This window comes from Protomyctophum parallelum, assembly GCF_964188405.1.
Source record: "Protomyctophum parallelum genome assembly, chromosome: 23".
Taxonomy (NCBI): domain Eukaryota; kingdom Metazoa; phylum Chordata; class Actinopteri; order Myctophiformes; family Myctophidae; genus Protomyctophum; species Protomyctophum parallelum.
This window is the reverse complement of record NC_139715.1, coordinates 9,862,921-9,875,305: the sequence shown is the minus strand read 5'-3', so window position 1 is coordinate 9,875,305 and position 12,385 is coordinate 9,862,921. Positions and strand designations below refer to the sequence as shown.

The 12,385-nt window shown below is 39.7% G+C and overlaps 1 long non-coding RNA gene across 1 annotated transcript; it reads right to left on the bottom strand.

Annotated features, from left to right (window-relative positions):
- Positions 1–5,216: 5,216 nt before the first annotated feature.
- LOC310854259 lies at positions 5,217–7,914 on the bottom strand. Its single transcript, XR_014568887.1, has 3 exons — positions 7,884–7,914; positions 6,902–7,056; positions 5,217–6,141 (listed from the first exon to the last, which is right to left on the bottom strand). It is a non-coding gene; the product is annotated as an uncharacterized lncRNA (long non-coding RNA).
- Positions 7,915–12,385: the final 4,471 nt, after the last annotated feature.

Genomic DNA, 12,385 nt, shown 5'->3' with positions numbered 1-12,385 from the left:
TAAAATGGCAACGGAAATATGTTACCCATGTCGATTAATCTTTTCATCTTCTAAAAGAGATAGTGAAGCGCCTGTGATTCCCTCTTTAACAACTATTTATTTCACAGTGAAAACAGACAACTCCCTCCAGAGCATGGATACAGCCCGAGGACACGGCTCTTAAATAATATGCATCAGAGAGGCCTGTGCGTACAGGTCTACCATTTGCATATTAAAAGACGACGGGAGAGACGGATGAAGGAGGAATTAATCAGATCCATCCCATCTAATCAGCTCCACCTCAGACTGCAAAACACCAAACTCTTTTGGGGTTTTAGAACAGAGAAAATGAAAAAGAATAACCCTTTTTTGAAAATTAACAAATACAAATCTTTTCAACTATTATTTTTTACTAGTCTCAGGACTCTACAGTGCGTTGAGCATTCAGCCCCAGCTGTGGCAATGTTTCTGACGACTCAATCGCCCCGATCGCTCTTATTGACAAGTGCAAGGCTCACGAGGGGTTAAGATGAGAAGATGCGTGATTTCACTCAACATCAAAACATAATCCCACAAAGTCTCAAAGGCGACTAATCCAAACTGAACTGACACACGCGTGCGTGCATGTTTCTGTAGTAGAATTTTAGAATTGTTTTACTGTACAGCCGTACGGTTTCAAACTGCTAATACAGTTTTCAATCAATCAATCAATCAATGGGTTGCTGGTTCAATTGCACTTGCTGTGTTCCAGTAGTGTGAAAGTGGAGAGCAATCAATAGCAACAATCTGTTAAAAATTTTAAAACAATAAAAGAGAAATGTGGAGATAATTGTTGGCAATAAGGCATCCTTAGTCGCGAATCCTGATATGGTGCAAAATGTCAGCCAATCTGGGCCTTCCTCCATGGGTGTGTCCTCTATGGAATAAACACAGACAGAATCCTCACGGGTTTAAACCCTGCCTCATGTCTGCCGTTGCACTGCTCTCTCCAATAACGCTGAGGAGCCTTAAAAATAACCGCCTTTGACTCGACAATAAAACAATCTCGTGTTTCTGACGAGAGGCTGAGCAGAGGCCTCGGGGGTTGTGGGTTGTACTCCGCGCCCGTGGGCCCCCCGGTGACGATACTCGGGTCAGAATGTGTGTGGTGGAGGAGATGGGGGGGGGGGGCTGTTCGTTCTCCTCAGAATGGAACTGGCAACCTTCCAAGCATTATTCCAAGTAACCCCCCCCCCCTCCCCTTCCCGGGCGCTTCACAGCTTCTCTTCTTCTCTGGCAGTCAAACAGGTACAGAGCTGGAGTCGATGGGGCCAAATCACCTTAGTGGGAGGTTTGTGTCGGGCCGGCCGAGATGGAGAGAGAGAATCCCTCACCTAGAGCCATTTTTCACCCTCCAAATGTCTCCACGAGAAATAACCTCCCTCCGCGCAAGCACACACACACACACGCACGCACACACAGGTCCCATAATGAATGTGTTGTATTGTAATTCATCACAGAGGTATGGCAAAATGCTTGTTGTGTCTCACAAGCGTTCATTTTCCTATTCAATAACACTCAAAATACGTACAAGCCGACAAAACAGCAGAAGATATAGCAGGAAGTACCTAGTGCAGGTACAGTAGATCAGTTTAGCCAGATCTTTTTAAAAAACATTGTCAAAAGACACCCCATTACATAAATTAGAGCAACTATTTAAGAAGTAGTGAAAATCTGCTATTTTCATTAAATTGGGTCCCGGGAGAATGTCTAATTTCTGTTTTGGGTCACAGGGTAAAAAGCTTGGAAACCACTGAAGTCTACATACTGGTGCTAGCTTGCCTGTTCTCTACATTCACACTGTAAAGAATACTAATGATGAATGGTGTCTTACATTGACTGTTCTTTACATTCACACTGTAATGATGTGTGGTGTCTTACATTGACTGTTCTTTACATTCACACTGTAATGATGTGTGGTGTCTTACATTGACTGTTCTTTACGTTCACACTGTAATGATGTGTGGTGTCTTAGATTGACTGTTCTTTACATTCACACTGTAATGATGTGTGGTGTCTTAGATTGACTGTGGCGCAGGTAATATCGCTTCAATCGGCTGCAGGCGAAGCCGAGGTTAAAAGTGCACACATTATACTCCACTGTTCAAACTATTAACCTATTTCTTCATGGACGGCAAATGTTAGAGACACAAAATGAGGTGAGAAAATCAGTGATTAATCCTTCGCGGGTGACGGCGGCGAGCATTACGCACACACACATACAAACACTCCACACTACAGTTTGTCAACGGACTAACATTAAGGCCCTAATTATCGAAATCTAGCGTGCAGTCAATTTTCCCAGGATGCCTTGAGGCTAGGAGGGGTGGGGGAGGGTCTGGGGGCGACAGGAGGGGCTCATTTAGACCTGTTTATTTACCTCTATGCATCATCCAGGGGGGGTGCTCATCTGCCCCGGACGACACTGAGACTGAATTATAAACCAACTACAACCTGACGTCCTGAATTTATCACCAGCATTCTGCTGCTGTTTGTTTGTTGTGTGCGTGTTCAGTATACATTCAGTGGAAGCATCAGAAGAGAGGAGTGGAAATAGATCATAATAACTGCCAAGCGAGGTTAATACAGCTTACCCTCTGCTGACAGGAGAGATGAGAGGAGAGGAGAGTTTATGATAGATTTTACATTTTCAAAAATATGTACACAGTTGTACTTTATAGTCATACATAATAACAGTACATTGCTGCTGCCGTGCAAGGCGGTCAAAAGTTTGCTGGGCAACGAGTTTGCATTCCTTTAATTGTTGTTGCATGTTGATGTTTTTATGATTTTCATTTGTGTTGTGTGCAAGCACTGCTGAGGTTGTACAGTAACACCACCATTACAATTTACAATTTACCATTGGGCTATATGCACACAGAATAACTCTTCCTACCTCTGGGCTGGACTTCGGTGCATTTCTTTTGTTTCAGAATCTGTGATGATGTTGGCCCGGGTTCAGGATGCAGCGGCATCAGGTCAAGGTTCAAGGTTCAAGGTTATCTTTATTTGTCTCCCTTGGGAGAAATTTGTCTTGGAGACAGTCACAGCTGCATACAAATAACAGACGATGTTCACATACAGTACGAAAAAGAAAAAACACCATAAAACACCCACATACACAAAACAGAGATATTGCACACATTCCCTTGATAAAGTGCAACTATAGTCATTAAAGTGCATTCGGCAATCCCTGATTGAGCATTTTAGTTGACAGGGGAACAAGAGTGTTTAAATCTATTATATACACATCGTGGAGTTCTATACCTCCTACCGGATGGCATCAGCTCGTACTCTCGGTACAGTACATGCAAGGGGTCAGATACAATATTCCGAGCTTGTCTCACCACTGCTTGTTCAAAGATGGCCTGGGGAGTGATGGGTGGGGTGGACAATCCCATGATCTTCCCAGCCATGTTTGCTAGCCTATTTACTTGAGACTTGTATTTCACAGTTAGATTGCCAAACCAGCTGGATATACCGTATCTTAGGATTGACTCTATACTAGCTCTGTAAAAGGTCAACATGATATTTCTACTGACTCCAAAAAGCCTAAGTCTTCTGAGAAAGTGTAGACGTTGGTGTATCTTAGAACACAGTGTTGTAACATGCGTGTGCCAGCTCAGGTCCTCATCGATCTGTACTCCCAGATATTTATATGAGGGGACCTGTTTGATGTCATGGACACTAATTCTACTGTGGTCTCCTATGGGTCTCCTTTTGATGAATTGAACAATGTGGACCCTGTTGTAAACAAGTGTAATGCTTAATTGGGTCGTCCACTCACAGTTAACAGTCTTTGTATTGAGTTTGTGCTTAAAATGTACTGTAAATTCTACAAACTGTTAATAAATATTTCAATCAATGGGTCAGCATCAGATTTGATTCAATCAATGCTCCAAAAAATGTTCCTGTTTGGTCCAGCTCACACACACACACACACATGTAAACCAAGATGCTTGCACTGTGATTGATTCTATTCACAACAGATATTTGTTTCGGTAGGCTAATGTGTGGCTATTGTTCTCAGGTTTCACCACCAAGAGTTAACAATTCATCCACTTCACACTTTACCTGACTGTCAGTAGTGTGAAAAACTTCAAACTCTGAGAGCATTTTACTCTGATGGATGGTTAGAGGTTTAACAACATTCAAACAAGCATATCTTTTTCAAATAGTTTCTGATTTCTATGAACAACTCATCATTTGAAAGCTTACATTCTGAGAGTACTTTCATAATCTGCAAAAAGCTGAAAAAGTCCTAAAGCACTGTATTTTGTCACAAATACATAGCTAATTACATGTAACGTGATATATTTACGTGAGGTATTACCTGTATTGTCTGAATGTATTAATAAAAATGACAATAGACAGACATTCATGGTTTTAATTGAAAAGATGAACATTATTGCATTATCGCATGTTAAAGTTGAAAACAAATAGCAAAAGCAGCACAATTAATTATTCTTGATGTACATCCTTGATGACCTGAAATAGTAAGACGAAGCAGAATGTTATTTTTTCCATTGAAAGATTGTGATGAAATATGACTGACATGTTCGGGTATAAATCCTGCACTTAAATTTCTTTGAGGAGTAATGATCCGAGAACAATGCACACTCCAGGCATAAGGAAGACCAATTGTCAATTTGTCAGGGGGGTGGGGGGTTTGAGTCACAAAATGACAACAGGGGAACATGTGTGGTAAAAGGTGCACAGTCGTAACCTGACTTCGCCAGATTGAGGCAGTATAGAGTTCACCAGTTCCCTCCTCCTGCCTGCATCTGGGATCTCCCAAGCAGAAACGATGAACCCGGAAGCAGCGGGACGAACATTTGATATCTCCATAATAATTTCGAGTTGTAGTCTTGTTAGGTTGTGTTTACATTTGCGCTGTGGCAGCACTTCAATGTCATAAGTCTCGCGTTGATCCCGGCCTCATACAGCCGCATATCGCTCCGGACAGAATTGGACCGGAGTACATCATCTCTGCCTGAGAGTTCCCAGACTCTCCCTGCTGGCAGAATGCAAATGTTGTCCAGCAGGGGAAGTGGTTTCACCAGGCTAGCACAGGCGCACACACAGGCACGAACGTGCACACACACACACACACATGTGCCGTGTGCGTGTGCATGTGCGTGCTCATGTGCAATATGCCAAAAGTCAAACTATAAAAAGATAATAAATCAGAAATGATATCACGGTGCAATATTTTTATTTCAATAAAGAAAAGAAAATGGAAATGTAACATTAAACTTATGATTTAATGTTTTCATTTCACTAAATAAATACAACAGAAACTTAAAATCACATCAAACTTAAAGAAAGTCCCGCCCAACATTTCTCACAATTATTTTTACAGCATTTCTATATTTTTCTGAATTTTCTTCTTTCCTCAAAAAGAGTAAAAGCTGATGTACAAGTCCATAATGCGTGAGCTTGTTCCTCTACTATGTTTGCTATTTGGCGTATGATAAACGGCTGATATGACAACATGACATTGTACATACCGTGTTACTATGATGCATTGCATACAATGTTTTTCTTCCAATGTTTTTACATCAGTAAATCAACATGAACATCAGGTGAAAATGGTAGATCTCACACGCTTGAGAGATTTAGATCAGCTATTTTCAGAGAACAGATTTGGTGGAGAGGGGGAAAAGGAGGGGACAAAGTGGGGCGCCCCGGTCAGGGTTTCGGTGATTAAACGTGGTTACCAGATCTTACACACCTCTGCTGTGCCACAATCAGGGACATAGATCCCTGCATACAGAGGTTGTGTGGCGTCAGTTTGAACTGTATGGAGGAGCTTCATTCTGTTGCCAGAAACACTGTAAATAACAATCATGTTATTTCATATCAAATACGGTACATTATACAGTATGGCATTGTACGGTTTGAGCTCTATTGAACAACAGTATGTCTTGGGAAGAGTGTCATTTAACAAAGGTGCAGACGATCAGAAATCAGCAGATTGATCGACGTCTGCGCTACTGTATGCCGTATTGAAGTGGACTCTGCCCCAGACTTCCAGCTCCATTTGCACTTGGCAGAAGGCACGATGAATCCCAGTCCTGTGCATCTCGATGCCATACAGGGGTTCTGTCACAGCTGTGCATTCTGGGAACAACACAGACACAAAGTTGATTCAGTTGCTCAGACAAATTGCAGTCAGTTCCTATAAGACCCATGGCTATATGCTTGATACTGTTTTTTATTTTATTACGTATATAATTACAACAAAGTTATTCTTGCTCTCCCTCTCCTTGCCCCCTCCATTTTATTCTTCTCCCTTTCTGAAAATAAGAAAGTTAGATGCTCTATTGAATAGAACACATCTACCAGTTAAATCATAGCAACCGCCTTATGGCACCCAATCAGATTTTTGCTGAACTACTTTTAGTATAACAGAAAATTAACTCTGCTCTCTTTTTCCCCACACTCTTTACATTTGAGCAGTATTCATACTGAGCATGTTGTCTGTATTGCTTTTAGTGAGTACAGGGTTTCACAGGGATTCCATTACATTTTTCTCCCTTTGGTGATCAGTTCACCAGTTTCTATACCAGTGTTGGGACTAACGTCTTACCAAGTAACACGTTACTGTAATGTAACTACTTTTTGCTCCAACTAATAATGTAACTAGTTACCTTATACCATTCAGTAACGCTGTTATAGTTACTGTGATTTAAATGGCTGATGACCCAACTGACTGTCATCTAACTTACAGGTGATGTGCTCTCACAGTGAAGTTACTTTCTTTACTTAGATCATTAACTATAATTATAAATAGTTACTTTTTAAAAGTAACTTGCCCAATGATCTCCATAAAACTATTCTAACTTTCCAAGTGATGGTTGTTCCCGGTCAGTCTCCTCACCGGTAAAACTGGGTCGTTCTTCCTTCTTTTGGCTCCAGCACCTCTTCATGAGTTTCACCAGCTCCGCCAGCCCTTCGGCCTGCATTCCATTAATATACTCTAGGGGTGGCCGTTGTCCCTCGTAGACAACAAACACATTTTCTTTTGGCCAGTATCTGGGAGAGTGGAGGGAAGATAGATGATTTTAAAGGATGGGAATTGTAATAGGAGAACGGGGCTCATTTTATCGTCTACTGAGGCTTTTGTGAACACCCACGCCACTTTTTAGATATTTTATAATAATTTTATCGGACCCCGTTCCTATAGAGCGTCGCAGTCCCGCCCCCTCGAGAGACCCGGAAAAGAAAACCGTTCATTTTCCTCATAGACTTTTCAGAAAGTATTTATTTAACGTTTACGCCGCGGACAAAGCCAACTCTTGTCGTGACAAATCATGACAATAAACACAATGTTTTGGGCCAAACAAAGAATTAGAAAGTAGAAAAAAGGCAGGTTACAACACTTTTTGTTGTTTTTCTTCTTTGTAATTATTTGTTTGGTCCAAAATATTGTGGTTGTTTTGATTTGTCACGACTCGAGTTGGCTTCGTACGACGCTTAAAAGGTCTTTAAATAAATACTTTGTGAAATGTCTATGGGAAAAATGCATTGGGATTCATTTCCTGGGCCTGGTGTCGTCATTTAAGGGGGCGGGACTGCGACGCTCTATACAAACCCGCTGTAACTTCCAACTCACTCACACCATGTTAGATTCATCGAAAACACCCATCATTGGTTCTGGTGACTGATATTGTTCTTAGGTGAGAGGGGAATGTTTTTTATGTATTTTCCCGATTCTCTTTTGTGTCTCGAGCTAAAAGGTTTGGGAACCACTGATCTAAAGTAGTGTTAGTGAAACAGGTGCTTGATTCATAACGTTATATTCATCAACAGACACAGGCGTTTTGAGCCGGGGGAAAGAAATTATTCAGAGAATTACTCACTTAAAATGCTCCACAGCAGCACCACGTAACTAAAATAAAAATAAAAATGTATTAGCAATTAGAGTACATATCACAACAGATAGCATTTATAGTTTGCCAAATAAGAACACTTAAAAATAAAATAAATAGCAACTGGATAAAAAGCCTATGCTGTATGTCATTACAGTATAGTAGATACAGTACATATATCTACATCCATCTACTTTCTGTCAAACAAAACATCTAATGAAACAGAAATATCAACATGACCATTGAATGTTCTACTTGTTGGTATGGAGACTAGTATCCAGTATCCACTATAGCAAAGCAGATGCATTATGTTGGATATTCACAGGGCTTCGCAATGATACACAGCTGACATGTTTGCACCATTGGTGAGATGCGAAAATACTTTTCGCTGTGCTGTATTTGTACAGTACATTGACAATAAATTGAATCTCATCTCCCATCTCATTTGTTGAATTCGAGTCACACAAAATAATGGCACAGGGAATGATGAATACCTGTAGACGTCGTAGGCACAGTCGGCTCCCCCTGGCAAGCCCTTGAATACCTCTGGAGGTGCGTAGAAGGGTGTGCACGCCCCCTTGACATTGGGGGCTGTCTTATTGTTGTCAAACTTGGCGAGGCCAAAGTCAGTGATCTAGATGAATAAGAGAGGAGAACGGAGAGAAAATTAAAGAACAGAGAGAGAGATAGGGAGGGAGAGGAGGAATAGACAGAGGGATCCATTCTCCATCAATTCCATGACGATGCCCACCTTCACGAAGGCATGACCAGGTTTACAGCCCCTGAAGAAGCCCTGGACCTTCATGACATAGGGGTTATCTGCACGTCGCATCAGCTGAGCCTCCTTAATCAAATCCTCCTCTGAGAACGTTCTGAAGGTGACACATGACACATGATGAGACCTGACTCTCTCTTTCTTTCTCTCTCTCTCTCTCTCTATCTTTCTCTGTCTCTTTCTCTCTCTCTGTCTCTCAGTAACCCTTCCACACTATCAGCCGTTGACATTGACCACATGCTATTCCCCACATGAAAAATAAATAAATAAATAAAAACAATCACACTTCACTGCCCTAAACACACAATTAAGTCCATAGATTTGGCTGGTGACCAGTTATTTTTAATTAGGCTCAGTCTAAACAGACATTAAACGTCCATAGACTTGGCTGCCACATGACATAATTTCGGAAAGGGGCTAGCTCCCCTCAAAAAGGTGACGGAACAAAAACGTTCCAAAGGGACTCTTACAGGTCTGACTCTGAGAGTGTACACATGGGAAATTAGTTTCAATTTGGTCCCATTTTTTACAATCTCAGAGTTAAGGGGGTTCCCTCAAATATCAAAATATGTCATTTTTGAGGGGTGCTAGCCCCTCCTATATACAGGTTTCATGTTTGTCTTTAATTCAATGTTTGTTTTGTAAACGCCATTGACAATGAAGGGAAAATGTATCATAATGTGCCTTACGTCATATAGTCTCTTTATTGTTAATGGCGTTGGATGTTTGTGTTGGCACCGTTTGTTTTACATCTCCATTAAATCACCTAATCAACATGAGCTAGACTTTAATATATTAGCGCCCCTCACTTCACAAGGGTGCGATTTCTTTTGAGCTGAATAACTAGTCCCTCAGCACGATGGCCACAGTTACATAGACTATCATGCCTTATGTCACAGGAGGCAACAGACGCATCTCCAATTAAGACCTGAGACCGATTCCACAAATGTTTTCTAAAGCAGTAGTTCTCACACTTTCAAGGCTTAAAGAAAAACGTTTAAAAACAGAAGATGTGCAAGATCACAGCACGGCATGAAGTGACACAGCTTGTATAAAGCGGTATGTCTGGTATTTTTGAATAGCAACGACCAACGCAACAGTCTAAAATGACAACAGATGCTTTTCTGGTTTCAATGGGTTATCATTAATACTAATATTTTTCCTATAAATCATCAGCACTCAATGTCCATGAATTCAAGTGTCCATGGGGTGAGTGATCGATAGAATAAAGTTATTTAGGGGCTGAACTATTAAATAGCATAATTTTAAATGACATGCCATAATTATTCCATGCAAACGGCATGACACAAAAGACCCGTTCAGCAACAATGTGAACAATGTTCATATTTCAGATAAAAACTATTCTGAAGCAAAGCCTGCAGGTTGAAGCCCTGCATTTACTTACATGATCGGACTCTAATCAAGGAAAAGTTGACAGCTATCATTCACTAAATTGTAACACAAGGTTCACTTAAATGACAAAAGGGAAAGCACAAGCTACAGTCCAAAAGAAGAAATGGATTCTCAAAAGTAGGTTTTGCAGTAATTATGACGGCTGGTTCAATTCGGTCAAGTCCTCTGGTGTCAATGTTCATGGTGTGCTGCTGTTGAACTTAATTTACATACAGTTCTTTGATATAGCTACAGCCTTATCAAGAAAAGAACCGTTTCAGGTGATTCAGTGATTTACTTTTCTCTGACAATCAGCTTGATCAATGGGTTCTCTCTCTCTCTATCACTGTTGGTGAAACTAAGCAGAAATAACAATGTTCTATAATAAATAAAATAAGGACCAAAAACTGAATGAACATGGAGTATATTAGTCTAATCAGTAATGTTAGTGAGGGGACGTTTGTAAAATACGGTGTTGGTGGATATGGGGAGAATAAGAAAGATGATTGCTTTTAAAGCCCTCACAGCACTGGACAAACTAGGAATAACAAGCTACTGTCATGTAACCTTTGTTGTGCTCAATGTGCTGAATGACAACCGTGTTAGACTATGACAAAATGTTGCATGCATTCTGCTTTCCGAAAATAGCATAGCCTCACAACCATGGAAACTACCGTAATATAAATACTATAAATCAGGCTTACGTGGCTCTAAATGGTTAACGTTCAAATTAAATGTAAGAATGTCTACAAACTAGGAGTGCAAGTAGCTGTATAATACTACAAACTAGTGTACAAAACGTAACCGAATGGACCTTTAAAGGACCATAACTAAACAGTCTATATTATCTAACAATAGATGTGTATATACTGTATATAGAGACCTTTATTACCCTGCAGGGGTAATCAGTAAATACAATAGATTAAGCTTTAAAGGCTATTCTGAATCATGTGGATGTGCTGTAGAGAGCTAGGAATCTGGTCAATATATGAAAATGAGTAATAAAGTAGGCTATACATGATATAAACATCCACGGTACATCATTATCAGACCTAAATGTTTCCCTCAACTTCCAAATTGAATATAGAAATATGTATAACCCTTAAATGTCAAATGGTCAAGCTTGCACATTGCCAATTTAACATTGAGGTGCCTACAATGTTTATGTTCCTGTTGGGAAACTTGGTAGATGGTAGAGCTAATTTATACCAGAACATGTCAGTCATATTTCAAGTTTTCCAACAAGAGTGGGCACATAAACATTGTGGGCACCTCAATGTTAAATTGGCAAAGTGCAAGCTTGACCATTTGACATTTAAGGGCTATAAATATTTCTACATTAAATTTGGAAGTTGAGGGAAACATTTAGGTCTGATAATGATGTACCGTGGATGTTTATATCATGTATAGCCTACTTTATTACTTAAGCCCATTTTCATATATTGACCAGATTCCTAGCTCTCTACAGCACATCCACGTGATTGAGAATAGCCTTTAAAGCTTAATCGTATTGTATAGCTAAATTGTATTTACTGATTACCCCTGCAGGGTAATAAAGGTATCTATATACAGTATATACACATCTATTGTTAGATAATATAGACTGTTTAGTTATGGTCCTTTAACCCTCTAACACCCGCATTAATTTCTACTTGCAAAAAATAGATTTCAACCTTACTACTACTAAGACTAAAAAATATGTTAAAAAAAAAAAAAAAAAAAAGTTTGATGAAAGATTTATAATAATTATATAATAAATGAATAATTTACATTTTGGGGATATCTTTCACAATAATGAATAAAACATGTTATAGACATTCTAATGATCACAAAAAAACATATATTACAATTATTTTACCTACTTTTATTAGGGTAAAGGTCAAAAGTCTTAGGTTAAAAAATGTTCAAAATTGCACAGAGTCCAGACATTTTTTATTTGTGTGAATTTCAGCCTCTGTGGGGGGTATTTATATGCAAATATCATGACCAATGGCATTGAAATGGCATTGCAATGAACATCACTGATGACGTTTAGGTGAAAAAAGAACAGAAAAAAAAAAAAAAATTAGTAATAAAATAAAATAAATGTGTTGCTAAAAAGCAACGCTGGGTCTTAGAGCGTTAAAGGTCCATTCGGTTACGTTTTGTACACTAGTTTGTAGTATTATACAGCTACTTGCACTCCTAGTTTGTAGACATTTTTACATTTCATTTGAACGTTAGCCATTTAGAGCCACGTATAAGCCTGATTTATAGTATTTATATTGCGGTAGTTTCCATGGTTGTGAGGCTATGCTATTTTCAGAAAGCAGAATGCATGGAGTGT